Raw genomic sequence first — 19509 nt, forward strand, 5'->3', positions numbered from 1 at the left:
ATAGGCAAGATATGATTCTGATCATGTTTGTTCCACTTGGCAAAGAAGGAAAGGAGGTTGGTGGATGTGGGTTCGAGGGCGGGGATGATACCAATGAGATCAGTTAACCCAGGTAGTAAAAATTTGGTGTTCAGGTCAATTCATTCATTTTAGAATGACTACTAGATTTATTTGGATTTAACAAAAGGAGTGAAGATTCCAAAAGCCATAATTTCCCTAGAAATAAGATAAGCAAAATTTAGTTCATTTTCTCTGAATTAATACTGAATTAGTGAATTTATTTCTGGAAGCAAAAAATGATTTACTTTCAATATGTCTGCAATTTCAAGGTGAAAAGCCTAGCCTGTGGAATATTACATGCATGGAAAAATCAATCCAAGGAATTTTTTTTTCCTGTGAAGCAGATATTTCAATAGTTAACCTACAATCAAGCAACACCCTCTATAATAATATCTTTCTTACAGTGAATACTAAGAGCTTAGTATACAGTGCTCTTCTTATTCTATAAGCACCTATTTTGATGAGTGACTCTAGAGATTGTTAACGCAATGCCAGCTGATTGAAGGCATTGCATAGATTCAGATCTTCGTATAAATGTTACCTGACTACAGTGATCATGATCTAAGTTCTCTAGCCCCTCACCTTCCATGGTAAAAATTCCATGGGATGGAAATATTTGAAATCTAATCCTGGTAATATCACTGGTTATCTCTGGAACTTTAGGGAAATTGTTTTAAATCTTTGAGCCTTAGTATCGCCTACTATAAAATAGGAACAATTGGGCTTGCCATTCCTATCTCAAAAGATCTGTATTAGTCAGTTTAGGCTAGGCATGTTATGGTGACAATTAAAATAAAATAACCCTCACATGTCTGTGTTTTATTTCCCACTTGTGTGAAATTCAGTCTAGATTGTTGGACCTCCTCCACCTTGTAACTATATTATCTGGAACATGTGCTATTCAATGTTACTGTCACAGGGAATGGGAGCGATATAAAGAGGCACCTAACTCTCAATTGCCTCAGTGTGGAATTGACTCACATAATTGTCCCTTACATTTCATTTACCAGTAGTAATCACATGGTCCCAATAAATTGCAACGAGACCTGCAAATGTGGAGGACTACCTGATGGGCACTGTCATTGCACACTATCATTGATGACAATAATGGTAATATTATAACTAACAGCAGATATTTCATGTAATCTACTCTACCATCCTCTCCTAAAAGAACTATCATGCTTCCATTTTAGGGATGGGCAGTTTAATTAATTTATATTTTTTGCTCAAGGTCACATAGCTACTAAGTGTTGAAACTAGGAGTCAGATTCAGATATGTCTGATTCCAAAGCTTCTCCTATGAACCACTGTGCTATTCAGTATAGAGATATGGAAGGCAAATTTAATTCTCATGGTGTTAAACACAGGGTGCTTCACCTTCTTCTGCACTATTTTGGTCCTATAGCTTCTGATCTAGCCTCTAGATAACCCGAACCATTGTAAGAGCTCATAATGTTTTTTCTTTGAGGAGCATTTGCATAGACTAGCAATTTTTAAATAAAGGTGTTTCTATATCTCTTTTTAGGCTTAAATATCATTGATGTTGCTTATGTTAATTTAAGTAAATTGACATTAGTTGATGTTTCATTAATACAATGTTCTGTTCTTCATGAAAATATGACGCTTAATGAAAACATTTTAATAGCACAATTGACAACAAAAGTGACAGGCTAATAAATATTATCCTGTTGATATAGTACTTTATATATACAAACAGATACTATATAGAGTTTGATTATAATATAGTGTCTGCCATTTTAACCTTTCCAAATAAACCCTGGACTCTGTTTTGTCTTTTTTTTTTTTTTACCATATAACAACTCACATTGTGCCACTAAATGGCATCTCTCTTCAGAGATTACAAAACAATGATATATGCATTAATGAGCATGCTGCTGCGTTGAGAACATTATGAAAAAGAAAGCATATTGGCGGTGATATTAAAGGATCTACAATTCAGAAAGGTAAGCTGTAAATGACTAAAATATTCCTTGCTATTATTTAAGTGTAACTCATTTTTCTAGATATTCAATGTGCAATGAATGCCTTTTATATGAGTGGAAATAAGAAGTTAGCAACACAATATCAATTTACATAAAAGCTGGTCCATTAATAACTTTGCCTATCAGGTTGAGGTCAAAAATTCAATTAAGTTCCACTATAATGATGATTCTTTCTACTAGAAATCTGATTCTCACCTATCCTGATAATAGAATGATTCAATCTTGGGAATTAGAAGTGTCAAGAGCAATTAGATTAACATGTTTGTATTTTGCCATAAAAACATTGGAAGAAAGAATGCTTTGTAAGACATTACAACTATATTAAATTTGATTGAATTGTAGAACAAATTCCTGGTATGTAGCTCCTATACTTATAATTCATTCTAAAAGCTTTACACTGTAGAATTTGTAGTTTTTTGAACATATGTTTACTATTGTTTAGCAGTGATATTTTTTTGTTTGACTTTCTTCCTTTTTTAATTTTTCTGTAAACAAAATATATTTCTTTCCCTGGGCTGTAGCTGTAAATTAGCCTTTGAATTCAAATGACAGCATGTTCCTTTTCTTTTTCTGTACAATTCTTGTCACAAATTGTGCTGTTTTTAATGGCAAATCAGCTAATTGGAGACAGCGTGGTGTGGAAAATGAATGGAGCTAATTAAATTAGTATTAAAACACTTAGTAATTAATCACTTCTTGCATAGCTATTATTCAGAGCTTAAAATTGTTGGCAAAGCTTATTCTCATCCATAAGTTTTTCTCAATATTATTAGCATTAAAAAAAAGATATTTGGGGCATATCCTAAACACACAAAAGTTTGCAAAGGAACCATTACCTCATTTAAGATTGTGTACACCTACAGAATTCACAATGTGATTAATTTTTTTTAAGATCCTATATTTAAATGCTAACTTTCCTATAAAGAGTTAGTAGATATTGAAAAGAAGACTCTAGGATAAAATATTACTATAAGAGCTTGCTTTCAATCATTAATTTCTCTTGTAACTTGTGGGTTGCTAACTGAACACCAGGTGCTCTTCACTCACACCATCTCTGACTTCTAGGATAATATTGGCCTTCAAATCTCAGATCTTTCAGTAACTGTTTTTTCACTCATCCAGCTTGCCTGAAAATCAACAGCTAACTCACATCTTGTGAACCTTTCCTCTAACTTGTGAGTCAACCTAGAGAAAGCTTCTTATCCTCTAATGGTTATAGTTTGTTCTCCTTTGGCAATACAGAAGTATAGGGAAAGATGATAAATTACTGATAGATTGGTTAATTGAGAATAGAACGTTGGCATGAAGAGTATTTTATTTAAATTACTGCTTCAGTTCTGTTGTACAAAAGCTTTGAATTTGGTTGTACAAATCAAGGAAATATCCTAACACGATTTTTATATGTATTTGTGATGTTAGTTTTTATTCATTCATTCATGTATTCAGTCACTTATTCATTGAAGCAATAGTTCTATAAGGATGGGACTCAACCCTCAACTCTAACTGAGGCTCTGAAACCACTTTGGACTATTTTAAAAATAGACATGTCTGTACCCTTGAAGAATCTTCATCAATAGACCTGCAGTGGGTCCAGACCAAACATATTATTAAGGCTATATAGAAGATGAGATAATGGTACATACTGGGGTTAAGAACCACTATTCGAGATGTTATTCTAGGCACAGGGACTATAAAGACTAATAAGAAATGGTCCCTGTAGTAGCTTTCAGTCTAAAACAGTTATGAAACACTAAGTAAAATGAGAATAATTATCCCTCTTACATGTGACACTGAGAGTGAACAGCTGACCATAGGAGTACATCCAATGGCTGAGGAAATTTCCCCCAGAATCATTTTTATTTCTAAATTATTGAGTTTAAAATCGAATTTAAATATATTCATTTTAGTATATACACAGGAATATTGGGACTGATTAAAAGTGATATCAAGAGAAATGGTGTTTTCTCAATTATAGATTTAGAATTAATATTCAAAACAGTATTTTAAAAATATATTTTCTATGGCATATGGATGTCAGGCCCAGGTTTTATTCACCATTTTATTGCAAGATCAAAACCGTGAGAGATGCATAGAGATCACTCTATAAATTTTTGTTGAATTAATGACCAAATGAATAAATAATGTATCTCTGAAATGATGATTATATTGGTTATTGCTTTGCTTTGACTAAATTAATGTCACTAATCACTCCCCACCCATTCTTTTAGTGAATGTCAAGGAAACCTTTTAAGTATTATGAAAGGAGTTTTCTGAATTGCCTCCCCAAAGCATGACAGCCATAATGACTAACAGAAATTTTCTCACCTGCTGAGCAAACTACCTCAGCAATCTGTGCAAAGTCAAATGCTATTACTGCCAAGATGGGATTTTGAATTCTACAAATCTTGGATCCTTCTTCCTAGAATATAACCAAAACAAGATTCATGAAACCAAGAAAAATGCTGCCAAGGCAATTACATTGTTGCTTTCCAATTCCTGACTGTTTTAGAAGGCAAATAGCATTGGGAACCAAATTCTGTCAAGAATTAATTATGGAATTAGGTGATAATGACAAAGATGACAGAGAATTTGAGCCAATTTGGAGAATTAACCGAAGAATTAAAACTACAGTAACATGGCAACAATCGAGAGGTTTAATAGTACTTACAGTATAGCTTTTGCCCTGATTTCAGCACGAGTAAACGATGAAAATTCTGAAACTCCAAATATCAGTCTCAGACAGAGAGGTGAGAGAACTGACTTATCAGAAGCAACTCCCAAGATTAATAATAGTAGCTCACACTTATCTAATGTTTCGTACCGTGTTGCAATGATCTCATCCCTGCTCTGAGCATGTTATAAATACTGGCCCCTTTATCCTTCTCAAAACCCTATAAGGCAAGTTCAATTATTACTTTTTTTCTTCCTAATATATATATATATATATATATATATATATTTTTTTTTTTTTTTTTTTGCGGTTCTCGGGCCTCTCACTGTCTTGGCCTCTCCCGTTGCGGAGCACAGGCTCTGGACGTGCAGGCTCAGCGGCCATGGCTCATGGGCCTAGCCGCTCCACGGCATGTGGGATATTCCCGGACCGGGGCACGAACCCGTGTCCCCTGCATTGGCAGGCGGACTCTCAACCACTGCACCACCAGGGAAGCCCCCTAATATTTTTATGGATGAGGCAGACAGATCTTCTCAGAGTCAGAAACAAGATTTGAACCCAAGCTTTCTGGTTCTAGAGTCTTATGATTTTAACAACTGTGTTGAAAGAAAAGAATTTTACAACAACCCTTTTTGAACAATATGCTCTCTTGACATTTCTATGCGTGGCTGTTCAGAGACAATAAATGAAATATTTTATGTATTATTTAGTTTCCAGAAAATATAGTCTTATTTTCAAACCCCTCTTCCTTCTATTATGACACTAGTTCTCCATTATTGAAAAGCCATCCTAGTCATCATTCATTTTTACTCCAAAATATAGTAATATTATTAGATTTACTGTCAATAAGGACCTGCTTAAACCTGAAGTATTTGAGATACAAATGTGTACAACAGGATGTTGAATAAATTTCTGAGATTCCATGACTCTGTATAACACTTAGCAGTTTCAGTGATGATATCTTTGACAGTGTGTTACTGGTGGGAATTCTTTTCAACTATATCATAAATATATTTGGAAAATATTCCTATGTTTTGTGATTTCAGTTTAGAGAGAGAACTGCTAAATGAAGACAGGAATTTAATGGATCAGGTTGACTTTTGAAAAAAGAAGTAAAGAATATTACTCAGCTATAAAAAGGAATGAAATAGTTCCATTTGCAGAGACGTGGGTGGACCTAGAGATTGCCATACAGAGTGAAGTAAGTTAGAAAGAGAAAAACAAATATTGTGTAATATTGCTTATACGTGGAATCTAGAAAAATGGTACAAATGAACTTATTGACAAAGCAGAAATAGAATCACAGAAGTAGAGAACAAACTTATGGTTACCAAGGGGGGAAAGGAGGATGGGACGAATTGGGAGATTGGGATTGACGTATATACACTACTGTGTATAAAATACATAAGAAATGAGAACTTATTGTTTAGCACAGGGAACCCTACTTAATGATCTGTGGTGACCTAAATGGGAAGGAAATCTAAAAAACAGTGGATATATGTATAGGCATACTTGATTCACTTTGCTGTACTGCAGAAACTAATACAACATTGGAAAGCAGCTATACGCCAATAAAAGTTAATAACAAATAAAAATTTTAAAAAGGAATTGAATATAAGACTAAAATCCACTTGTGTTACTACCTTGGCTCTCTTTGAATAGCAGAATTTCAATTGTGTCCAGATAGTCTTGCCACAGTAAGAATCTTTATCCTCTTCTCAAGCCTTCTCAGACAGGCTGCTTGACCTAAAGAGTTGAAAAATCTCTTCCTTTTCCTTTTTGAATTAACCCAGAGGATAAAGCATGTGGGTTTATAAGCTTGTCATGACGTCTTAAATTTTGAACTTTGATAATTCTAGGCTTCATTCCAACCATAGTCTTGGCTCTTGGTTGTCTCCTACAGGTAAGTTGTGCCATTTATGGATTCAGAGGAATCATTTTCCTTTCTACTAACAAGGATGTAAAATCTTGAAAACTTGACATGATTCTGGCATCTCTCAGCTGCAGTCAATAATAAAATTCACCTGCAGGCTTAGTCCAGCCAAATTCCTGAACACTTGAGAACTTCTGATCAACAGGAACATTGGCATCTGGATCTTACCTTATGTCTCTTCTTTTGGCTGGATTTGTATATTCAGTCTTTAGTTTCTGGGTTCAATGCTCCACTGTCCCTATGGGATGGAAATCTTTCCTTGAGTCCTAGACTGCTTGCCCTTTGACAGTTTAATCTCATGTTTTCAATGCTCATGGTCACTAGAATCTATATGTGAATAGTTTAAGCTTAATGAGTATAAACACCTTAACTCTGCATTTCTAACCATGTGTCTTATCCATATAGTCCTTGATTACTGAAGGAAAGGCAATCCTCTTGTAAACAGAGTCTGGCTCCATATTTAATATTTGATTGCTGGTATCTCCTTCTACCCTACATCTGGGAAAGCTGATAAGAAAGCCTACTTTCTCTCTCCTTTGATGCCACTGGGAAGATCAAACCCCATAAGCTCCAGCTAGTGCATGGGAGTCCTCACCACAGCCTCATTCCCTAACCACCCTAAAACCCCAAGTTAGTCTCTTTTCTCTGTTCCCTCAAGCCCTTCTTGCACCAGTTTCAGAGCTCACCCCTGTTCTCCCAGAAAGTCTCTGTGTGACTAATAAACCTTTCGTAACTTCTTCGTGCATGTATGACATCATTAGGATTGACATCTGAACCAAATTTGGGGTGAGTGTTTATTCTGCTTCTTTTGAGTGACCAAAATTAGTTGTCATTCTTCTTGGGGCTTTTCTCATTTTTTTATTTCTCTATATTTCCTGTAGCCTGATTCCTTTTGATTCTGATTTCATTTCTGGATCCTTTCAACTTTTTTTTTTTTCTGGAAAAAGAAGGCTTATCTACCTATTTCCTCACCCTCTTCATGGCCTTTTTTCTCTACTACCTTGCATCCTCTTAATCCTGGATTTGCCTAAGGATATCACTTCCTCTACAGGACTCAACAATGGAGAATATTCGTTTTACCAAACCCATTGTGGATAATCCCACCTGGCTTTTACCATTCCAATTATGCATCACCCCTTTTCCACAAACAAACTTGTACTGAAGAGTTCTATGCCTGGTTTAGATTTTCATTCTTTATCCTAGATATTTTCACCATATATCTAGGAAACATGAATAATTATGAACAAAATCCATCCAAGTAACCAGGTGCTAAATTCCTGGGCTTCCTCCATTTACTGGCTTCACCCATGCTCTGCTTCATTATTTTCTTCCTATACCATTTCATGACCCTTCTTTTATCAGACAGACCAGCATAAAAGAAATCTTAATATCAAGCAAGATTACTCTCTGACCAATAAATCTTGTCCTTCCAAGAATCTCACACCCTCACATTTACTAAACTTTCTAATTAAAGTACTGAGGCCACCAATTCTTTGACCTCTCTTTTCTTCCGTCTTAATGGAAGCTCAGCAATATTAAGTCAGTATCACACAGATAGTAACTAGACAATTCCTTGGTTTGCTTGGAGAATAAAGTTATTATGCATGGTCTCTCTCAACTTTTCTCCCCTCTGTTTGCTCCTCAACTTCATTACTATCTATACTTACTTCCTTTTCTGTAATTCCAAAGAATGAGATCCCTCTTCCTATTCTTAGGCAACCTCTGACCCTATCAATGTCTTTGACCTCATTAATCCCTGACTCTTTTGGAATCTTGTACCATCAGTGATCCACCCTGTAGCTTTTCTATCTTCAACCTCTTCTCTATTCAGACAGTTTTTAGCCTAAGTATCTCATCCTTGAATCACGTTACTCCCAAGTTCTTATCCTTCTCAAGCCATTCTAATCCACGATTTCAAAATAATCAGCAACAGTCTCTATCTTCATTTTCTCACCTCCCCTTCCCTCCAAAATAAATCATAAAAATCTATGTAAATTTTTGGCTTACATGGTACCAATAACATCAATTCTCAAATGCAATGGATATTTTTTATTATTTTCTTCCTTAACCTTTATTCTGTATTTAATTGGCAATTCCTTCCATCTTGAAATGCTGTTTCTGTTTGATTCTGTAACATCATTCTCTCCTGCCCTCTTCATACCTTTGAAGATACCTTTCTGGTCTTGTCTACCCTCTCCTTTTCCTCTACCCATTATGCTCTTATTACTCATATGCTTTCCCATGACAAGGGCATCCAATTACATAGTTTCATGCTAATCACACTCATATGGATTGCTCAAGTCACCTTCATATATCTACATTAAATTCTGCTGGACTCCTTCACCTGAATATACCCCAAGCTCTATATATTGACTATGTGCCAATTAAATCTCCACTTAATTCTGTACCATTTGAGTTGCTTAACTCTGTCATCTCTCGAGAACTTAGCTGTCGTTTTCACTTTTCTTTTACCTTCAGCCACCACTTTCAGTTATTTACCAAGTCCTAAATATTTCACATCCAATATATATATGAAATAAAGACATATTTCACATTATGTGTATATTATATCCATTTATATCTGTCTATATCTATCTGTCTGTCTATCACTCCTCTGCTTTCATATCAGTCTTTCTGCCCTAGTCATGTCCCCCAAATCTCAAAACTGGATTATTGCACTAATTCCCTAGCTAATCTCTCTGCTTTCATTCTTCAGTCTTTCGATTATGCTGGTTTCAGTGTTCTGTAAATACAAACCCAACTGTGACAATTCTATTGAAAATCCTACCTTTACTCCACATTTTCTAAATATGGTTTACCAGGCATTGTAAGGTTTGGACCTACTCATGCAGACTTACTTCCTGCTATCTTCCTTTATACCTTTCATACTCCAGCAGCAATGAATTGCTTATATTTTCTCTATACCTCAATCCCTCCCCAATATATCACACTGCTTTTGCTTATGTTTATCTTTGCCTAGCTATCCCTTCCTAGGCATAGGCCTCCTCCTTCCTCCACTCCCCCAGTCTACCTGGAAAACTTCTACCTCTACTTATCTTTTAAGATTCAGATTAGAGGTCACTCTTTCCAAAGCCTTTTCTCTGACCTCTCTAGGCTGCATTATGTGTCCCTATTCTGTATGTCTTTTACTTATTAGACTCTATACCATGTTTTTTGCCTATCTTTACCATTAGATTATGATATCCTTTAGGGCACAGGCTATGTCTCATAAATCGCTGTTACTCCAGCACCTAGCAAAGTTCCTGACACATGGCCAATAAACTTTTATTGCATGGGGAGTCTTCAAGCCATAAAATGATTCACAGGAGAATTAATGGAGAAGTGACATGGTCTGAGCACTCCTTTGGGAATCCGTACTCTGTGTGATGCTGGTGAGGTCACTTAACCTTTCTGTGTCTCTATTCTTTCAGCCGAAAAGAGACCACCTATATATTAAGATTCTTTTTCAGCTCCATATTTCTATGAAATGTGTACTCTTCATGCTGCACTTACATTTTTGATTATAGAAATTTAACAACTCCCTTGAGATATTTTCAGACATTACACACAGTAACTACACTGAAGTTAGGAAGTTATTTTGAATCAAGTCATTTATACAGATAAAGTTCCCTAGGAAAGTAATATGAGTAAATGTGAATTGAATAAATAATAAATTTTTGTGACTTAAAAAAATTTCTTGGCAATATTATATATGCAGTGGAAGTACTAAACATATACATATATGTATATACTTATTCAATACATTCTATATATAAAATCATACATATAAACCATACATATTTCTCTCCAGTAATTTTTTTTTGCTTCTGTAGCTATGGTCACTTTTTTCTTGACACTGGATTTAGAAGGTTCTTCCTTCTGTAATGTTTTATTCTCTTTAAGGTCCAACCCAAGCACATTTCACCTTAAAGAAATCAGCATCAAGTCCTTCTTCCTCCTCCTCATCATTTCCATCCAAGAACTGCATAGAAATATCCTTGATCTTCTGTACCTCATCAGTGTTAGAGACCAATTGAGCTTGAGATCCTTTTGCTTTTCCCAATTTCTTTTTTCTTTTTTATTCATCTTCTTTTTTTCTTCTTCATGATTAATGCAATTAACCAGTCTCTACTCTGCCCCTTCTGGTCTTTTCCCACCTTTTTGAAGGATGAACATTTTCTCATTGAAGTAAGCTCTAAATTCTTCCACCTCATCATTGGTGAGGGAGGGAGCTCTTGGCTCAATTACTTTATTATCTTGACTTACTACCAGTTCTTTGGTGGGTTGTTTCTGAATTTTCTGAAGAAATTTTACCCATGGTGACACAGCAAGACTAAGAGACAGGCACATTCAGGCATAGGTAACATGCCCACATTAAATACATTTTATCCTTCATTAGATATACTGAATGTATGCAGAGAACAAAACACCTTTGAGCTCTTTCTTTTGAATCTTGGGGCTAAAAAAATTCCATTATTTTTCTGGATGTCTAAAAGTTTTATTCTGGATTTATATTGATTTTCTTCATAGGCACTTTCTTCTGGAGAAGCTGCTGTACCACCTCTCTTCCTTCTGAGGGAAGCAAAATTAATAAAGTGTCACCATTCTCTTTGTACCTACAAGTTTTATGTGTTGGTGTCCTATGGACAAACCCAAGAACCCAATTCACAGCCAGGAATCCAGCCCCCTGGCTGTAATATCAGCAGCAAGGAGTATTGCAGATCTCTTGAAGGCAAATTCATTATAGTAACTTCCATTCTCCTCACTGCTGCTGTCACACATGGAGGGCAAGGATAGAAATATCAGGAAGACCAATAGCTGGCAGATCTTGGTACAAATACCAAACTTCTTTGCAACTGAAGAAAAATGTAATGTGCTTCTTCTTTAGGTGGCTTCTCAAAAAGGAATATATCCCACTTCTTTCTTACTGCAGCTCACAATCTATGTAATTCTGTTTCAAAGTGACAGGGGTGATGTATTTTGCTTTTTCATGAACTTTATATATATATATATATATATATATATATATATATATATATATAAACATACATGTATGATTTTTGTCAAAAAAGTGTAAAACATAATCAAATATCTACAAGGTTTTATTTTTGGGGGGGGGTTGGGTGGAGGGAGTATGAATACTTCAGATAAGCTATGTGTTAAAACCAAACCATTCTTCCTTAAACCAACATTTTGTTTTTAGAATCTACTGAATTCCAAGACTTTTATTATATGCAGTGGGCAGTCCAATCATCAATAACAATTATATCAAAATTATCAATTTAATTCTATTTTCATTCCACTAAATACTTAGTTTATGTGTCTGGGGAATTTCTTACTCATCTCTCTATGTTCCTGGTAGAATATAAGTTCTGGAAATTCACCATTTGAATTAAGATTCTGGCCCTGCATATCCCACCCGTGTGGCCTGAGGCAAGATATTTGAATTTCCTGTGGCTTAGATTCCTCTTCCATAAAGAGGAGAGAAATATCAGAGAACCTACCCATAGATTGGATTAGGCAGATCCCCAAAGCACACTCTGGAAGAGCCCATGTAATCATAACCTAGGAGAATGCGTAAGCTACAGTGGTTATAAAAGGGGATTTCAAAGTGGAAAATGAATTCAGTACTGGATATTCTGTGAAGTAGCATGGAAAGAGTTTTGAACTTGGGTCAGGTTATTTTTTGCTAATCTTTCTCATTTTAATAAATGTGTTTCTTTTCTTTCACCACTTCTCAGTTCCACCTCCTGTGGAACTGGAGGTGTCCTCTGGAAGGCCTCTCCCGTTGTGGAGCACAGGCTCTGGACGCGCAGACTCAGCGGCCATGGCTCACGGGCCCAGCCGCTCCGCGGCATGTGGGATCTTCCCGGACCGGAGCACGAACCCGCGTACCCTGCATCGGCAGGCGGACTCTCAACCGCTGCGCCACCAGGGAAGTCCCTAAAACCTTATTTTGATACACATTGTCTCACTTAAATTTCACAGTTACTAGTGACTTGCACGTAAATTTTCTCATTTAAAGAAAAAAAGGGAAATAAAGCTGATTGGCTTGTGCAAAGTTACACAGCTAATCTTGCTAGAAATCATGTGACCAAACTAGATCCTGCAGATGATGCAGGACAGAGACCCAGTTTCTTTGTACTGATCAGGGCTCAATCTGCAGAGCAAATATAAGGGAGAGCTATTCATTCAATAAATACCAAATAGATACCCAGCAAGCACCAGGCATTGGTTTAGGGGTTGAGGATAAAGCACAGACTAATACAAGCTACAGTCCTGTCTTTGTGGAGCTAACCTTCTAGATGGGAAAAGCAGAAAATAAACAAAATAATGAGCAAAATATGTTACATGTTATTCTGGACTCAGAATAAAAATAAAGTAGGTATGGGGGATAAAGAGTACCAACGTGCTATTTTTGAATGGTTAGAGAAATCCTCACTAGAATGATAACATTTAATTAAAGACCTGTAGAAGAAGGACAGGGGTGCCCTGAGATCTCAGAGAAGGGCTTTCCAAGTAAAGGCAGTTAAAATAAAAGGCCCCTGGTGGGAGATGCCTGGGCCTGGTGTGTATGCAGAACAAGGAGGTCAGTGTGCCTGGAGTAGAAGAAACAAGGGAGAGAATGGGGAGAAAGCTAACAAGAAGCCAGAATTTATAAGGCTTCATAGCTCATTGTAAGAATTGGGGGTATTAGATTGAGTGAGAAGGGCAGTCACTGCAGGGTTTAGAACAAAAGAAAGACAGTATCTGGTTTACATCATATCACCTGGGCTGTTGTGTTGGGATGAGACTTTGTTGATAAAGACAAATGTAGAAAAGTCAGTTAGGAATGACTGAAATAATCAGTGAAAAGGGATGTGGCCAATCACGAGGAGGTGATGAGACTGGATCAAATTCTGGATATCCTTTTAAGGTTAAGGTGACAGTACATGATTTAGGACTAGATGTGCGCTGTGAAAGGAAGAGAGGCATCAATGAATACCACACATTTAAAAGGTAATAAGTTGTATATAATCCTCATTAATTTTCCTCCTAACCCTGTATATATGCACTGCTGAGTTTGTTGCTGTTGTTGTTATTGTTGTTTATCTGTTTATGAGTTGTTTTTCATGAGTTGCTTGAGAAAGTAGAATGGAAAGAGTCAGAAGGGTGAGGGAATTAGTTGGAATTTGGGGTAAGTTCAAAGAAACTTTAGGAACTATATTCATAGCAGGCCTACAGTAAAAATATCATTACAGAGGCAAAGCTCCATTGCTTGCTTTGCTTTTTAGCCTAGAAAATAGTTACTGTTACATGGACAGAAATTGGGAAAAAATGATAGAATTGGGTTATATTTTCTGTGGAATTTGGCTTATCGTAACCACGTCAACAAAAATTGTCTCCACGCAGCATCTTTTAAGAGATAACAACAGCTTGGCTATCCAAAACTCTTGTTTGAAATGCTATTTGTTTTCAACAGTATCTTACCTGGATTGAAAAGTCAAGCATCGTGTTTAAACATCAGAAGTCAGCATACAATTTTTTCAAACTTGGAAGTCAAGTCGCTTTGAGAACAAATACATTGTGGTGGATACTTGGAAAGTGTATTGAAGGAGTAGCAGGGCAGATATTAATGCTGAACAATGACAAGTATGACACAGGTGCTAGTCTTCACACTGAGGGGTCACCGCACGTTATTTCACAATGGCTGCCTCAGTAGATGAGCTGACATAACAACCCACTGCCAGTGCCATAAACAATTGCCAATTTCATTTTACAGGAGTCGCATTGGGCATCTGAACCATAAAAAGTGATGAGGATAGGTGAAACTGAATATGTTATGACTCATTCAGAGCTGGCTTATTAGTCCACGGGCACTAGGACAGATTCAATATTGGAGAGACCAGGTTCAAACCCTAAGCCTGCCATTTAGTAGCTGCATGACCTTGAGCAGACTGCTGAGCTAGTTTACTCTCTTTAAAAAGGAGGAAATTAATGTAGACTTATACTAGAGAATCATGTGATGCAAATGAGACAAGGCCATGTGTAAAAATGGTTTAAAGCATCATATAAATATTTCATGTTATTATTGAAAGGCTTTCCCTTTGAAAAATGGAAAGGGAGAGGGTAAGAATGCCTTAGCAATTATTGAATACTCTCTGTGGTTTCAGGAATTCCCCACATAAAATAACAATGGCGTATCTATCTATTTATCTATCTGTCTATACATCTATCTATCCATCCATCCATCCAAGAACTCTGTTGTGTGTCTTGTCGAATGTCATTGTGTATGTTACAGTCAAGATCCAAACTTAGGCTGATCTTTGTGTCCAAGCCTGCATAATTCCTGTTATACCAAGTCATTGCCTGGTCATTTTACATGTGGCAACACTGTGTCAGAGATGGAAGAAATAATGGAAATCATCTAATGGAATTGTTTTCAAATATTTCATTGCAAAGTCTTACTGGGAAGCTCAATATTTTCTAGAAATAGAGCTGACCTTGATAAAGCAGATGTGGGAACTCCAAAGTTGCTTCTCCTCCACTGAGCCCTCTTCTACCTCTCTGGGGATGGTAGGTACTTTAGGGTCTGAAAAACATTAATATAGTCCATTCCCCTCAGTTTAATGATTGAAAACAGAGTTTCAGGGAGTTTAAATGATTTACCCAAGAACAAAAAAATTTTTAATGGCAAAAAAAAAACAAGGAGCCCAGTTCTGTGCATTTTTGTAACATATGCTCCCATTTACTTCCTACATTGTTCCTACAATATTAACATCTGAAGGGTCTCCTATCTCCCACTCAAATTCTGAACCAGTTAAGAGATATATGAAGAAGTTTATCCTATGGAGATAAAAATATAACTCATATAATTGATGGAGAGCACAGCTCACTGTGTGATAACAAAATGCAGCTCCCCAGGATCAGGGCTCACCTTGTCACAGGTAGCACTGCTTCCTCCACGTGGAAGGAGCCTTTACCAATAAACTTAACCACTGGGGACAAAAACAGGCCAGAATACAAGCTTCTTGGAGGCCAGATTAAAACTGAATGGGTAATATGTTGAGCTCTGCCTACCTAGTTTCTACTCCCTAAATTTCTAGATTACTATCTTCCAGGGAAGTGAGGGGTCAGTAAGAGTCCAGTGCTACCTTAATACAAGACTCTTGTAAAATGAAACATCGGGAGAATAGGTTTAGTGACTCCACCTAATGGTGGAGGGGCACAGATCTGATGAGATCACACATCATAACATATGGTTTTATTTTGTTTAAACTTCTGGTTTTAATTTTTGATTTGTGTATTATTCTATGAAGAATAACCTTCTCATGAATGTATCTCAATATTTGAGTACATATCAAATTTATAAATATTATATATTTCCTTGTGGCTTTGTAATTTATAGATGAACTTACTTATTTCTGAAACTGAAAGTTACTGTAGTGAGATGTTATGTGAGGCAAAACCAAATGGGGATAAATCTTGAAACAGCACTTTCCCCTATCACCCTGAAAGAGCAGAGTAGAAGTAATTGTCATATCTTTAAAACAGGAGATATCCCAAGAGCAGGGTGGAAGTTGGAATCTTAGAGTCAGTGAGACCTTGCAGGACTTATGAGAATCAAATAAAGAAGCTATGAATAGACAATTGATGAAAGAAGCTTGGTGGTAAAGAGGGGCTTGAAACACATACCCTCCAGGTAATAATATTTACTTAAGTAAATTCCAATACATTTTGAATCTATGATTAAAAGAGGATTACTAGGGCTTCCCTGGTGGCGCAGTGGTTGAGAGTCCGCCTGCCAGTGCAGGGGACACGGGTTCGTGCCTCGGTCTGGGAAGATCCTACATGCTCACGGCTAGGCCCGTGAGCCATGGCTGCTGAGCCTGCGCATCTGGAGCTTGTGCTCCGCAACGGGAGAAGCCACAACAGTGAGAGGCCCGCGTACCGCAAAAAACAAACAAACAATAAAGAGGATTACTAGATATTTAATTTGAAATAAATATTCAATTTAATTCAAAAACAAGTTTAGCACTTGGGAGCATCAATTTCAAGAGCAACCATTGAAAAGTCAATGTACTCTGGAGGTTACAAAATCCATCTTTCTATGTATATAATTATAATATATGGTTTCAAGAGCTAAGAGTTCAAAATTACTATAAAAATTAATATAAATCCTAGCTTCAATCCCCAAAAGAGAAAATTGCATATTCCTTCCCATTATTCTCTACTTTTCTTTGAATCTCAGATCTAACTTCTATCACTGGGATGTAGATCACTCTGGTGAAGTCCTGCCTCCACTGATGTTGCTATTGTCACTAACTTCAACCCATCTTCTGATTCTCAGCTTAAGTATCACCTCTGCAAGGAGCTCTCCCATGATCTTCAAATGATAATGAGTTCCCCTGGTTGTGTCTCTCATACTACTCTAAGATTCCTCCTGTCCCCTTTTATAACAGCCCCACTTTTGCTCATTTGGTCAATCAAGAACGTTTATTGAGCATATATTACATGTCAGGCATTTTTCTAGGCTCTGGATATACAATGGTGAGGAAGACAGGCTAGATTCCTGCTCTTATGGAGTACACATTCCATGCCATCAGGAATCTTAGTGGCTTTTCTTTTTTTTTCCTAATGATGTTTGCTAAATGTCTATAATAGCTGTTGATATATGTATGTGCTCAATAAATATTTATTGAATACATGAGTGAATAAATAAATGGAAATTATGGGGAATAAATAAATAAATATATAAGATATTGATTAATGTTTTGCAGAGAATTCATACTGGATGAAAAAATTGATAGTGGATGACTTATCCTAGATTGGTTGTTCATGGAAGACTTCTCTGAGGTTTTAACATTGAAGTTGAGACATGCCTGATAGAAATAAATCTGTTTTACATGATTTATGTAGTCAAAAATGACGATGCTTTGAAAAGTTCAAGCAGTGGGGAGAGACCTAGAGCTTGAGAAACCTCAGAGGGAGAGAATGAGAGTGAGGGAGAGGGGATGAGAAAGAGGGTTGGGGGAAAGAGGGGAAGAAGGAATGAAAAAGAGAGAGAGGCAGGGAGAGGAAAAAAGAGGAGAGGAGAGGAGAGGAATGAAGAGGAGAGGAGTGGAGAGGAACGAAGAGAAGAGAGGAGAGGAGAGGAGAAGAGAAGAAAGGAGAGGAGAAGAGAGGAGAAGAAGGGAGAGGAGAGGAGAGGGAGAGCTGGCAAGGTGAACCAAGGCAACAAACATGAGAGATGAAGCCATTTGGAAGTGGATCTTCCAGCCATAACTATCACCATGTGCATCAGAGATGAACCATCCAAATTCCTTTCCCACAAAATTGAGAGTAAAGGTAAAATGGCTGTTTAAGTCCCTGTATCCTGGAGTTGTAACACAGCAACAAATAATTGAAATGTGTCTTTCACAGTCACTGTAGCATCCACAAAGCTCAATTACCGGCCCACACTAGGTGAGGAAAAAAAAATGGAGGAATCACATCACTAGCTCTTCTTAGGCTCAAGCTTTTACTTATTTATTTATTTTATTGGAGTATAGTTGTTTTACAATATTGTGTTAGTTTATACTGTACAGCAAAGTGAATTAGCTGTATGTATACATATATCCCCTCTTTTGTGGATGTTCTTCTCATTTAGGTCACCACAGAGCACTGACTAGAGTTTCCTGAGCTACGCAGTAGGTTTTCATTAGTTATCTATTTTATACATAGTATCAAGAGTGTATATATGTCAATTCCCATCTCCCAATTCATCCCACCACCCCCTTTCCCCCTTGGTATCCATATGTTTGTTCTGTATGTCAGTGTCTCTATTTCTGCTTTGTAAATAAGTTCATCTACACCAATTTTTTCAGGTTCCACATACATGCATTAATATACAATATTTGTTTTTCTCTTTGTGACTTACTCCACTTGTATGACAGTAAAAATATGGAATGCTTCACAAATTTGCATGTCATCCTTGCACAGGGGCCATGTTAATCTTCTCTGTATTGTTCCAATTTTAGTGTATGTGTTGCCAAAGGGAGGATGACTCTGAGTTTTAGTGTCTTTACATGTGGAGTAAGGGTGCTATATAATTTTCAGAATGTTTAAGAGAAGTAAATCAGGTAATATATGTAATATGTTTAATACTGTGCTTGCACACTGTAGCTACAGAAGTAGTAGAAATATGTTGTTCATTTCATTCACTGTTTATTCCCAGCGCCTAAACCATCACCTATTAGACAGAGTCCTCATTAACATTTTTTTAATGAATAAGAAAATGAATGCATAAAGCAATCTATTAGACACTGTTTAGGTGACTAGGATCATAAAGAATAACAGCTCACTATTTTATAGTGGCTATAGATATGCTGTCTGTTCTAATACAATAATATAAGTGCTATAGTAATGGTCTGTGCAAGGGTTTATAAGAGCCAAGAATGGAGCATCAGATTTTGCCTGGAGAGAGAAAGTCAGGAAATATTTTACTAATGTAAGGACTTCTGTTAGCTCTGAGTCTTAGAGCATGCCAAATTGATCATTATGAAAACATGAAGTCAATTCATTCCTAACAAAGAAATTTTATCTTTAAAAAAATAGACCAAACTGAGACTAATATATGACATATCAAGGCACTTCAGATTGGATTTCTGAGGGACTAAAAAAAAAAAGACCAAACTGAGACTAATATATGACATACCAAGACATTTCAGATTGGACTTCTGAGGGACTTATATCAGGCATAGGATATAGGTGGGAGAATGACATGGTAGTCGGCTAAGCAGAAATCAGATGATGAAGGGCTGAGCATGCCACCACAATGCATTTGCCCTTCATTGTATAAGGAATAGAGAGACAGTTACATA

The 19509-nt window shown here is 36.6% G+C and overlaps 1 non-coding gene and 1 pseudogene across 1 annotated transcript; both read right to left on the reverse strand.

The window, feature by feature from the left end:
* Positions 1 to 10320: 10320 nt before the first annotated feature.
* On the reverse strand, positions 10321 to 12079 carry LOC111171505 (putative ATP-dependent RNA helicase DDX10 pseudogene; annotated as a pseudogene).
* A 6504-nt stretch (positions 12080 to 18583) lies between these two features.
* Positions 18584 to 18693, reverse strand: LOC115801967 (U6 spliceosomal RNA). Its single transcript, XR_004022344.1, has one exon. It is a non-coding gene; the product is annotated as a U6 spliceosomal RNA (small nuclear RNA).
* Positions 18694 to 19509: the final 816 nt, after the last annotated feature.

The sequence above is a fragment of the Delphinapterus leucas genome, chromosome 5 (genome assembly GCF_059928025.1).
Source record: "Delphinapterus leucas isolate spDelLeu-1000000601 "Yukka" chromosome 5, BTC_Dleu_Yukka2, whole genome shotgun sequence".
Taxonomy (NCBI): Eukaryota; Metazoa; Chordata; class Mammalia; order Artiodactyla; family Monodontidae; genus Delphinapterus; species Delphinapterus leucas.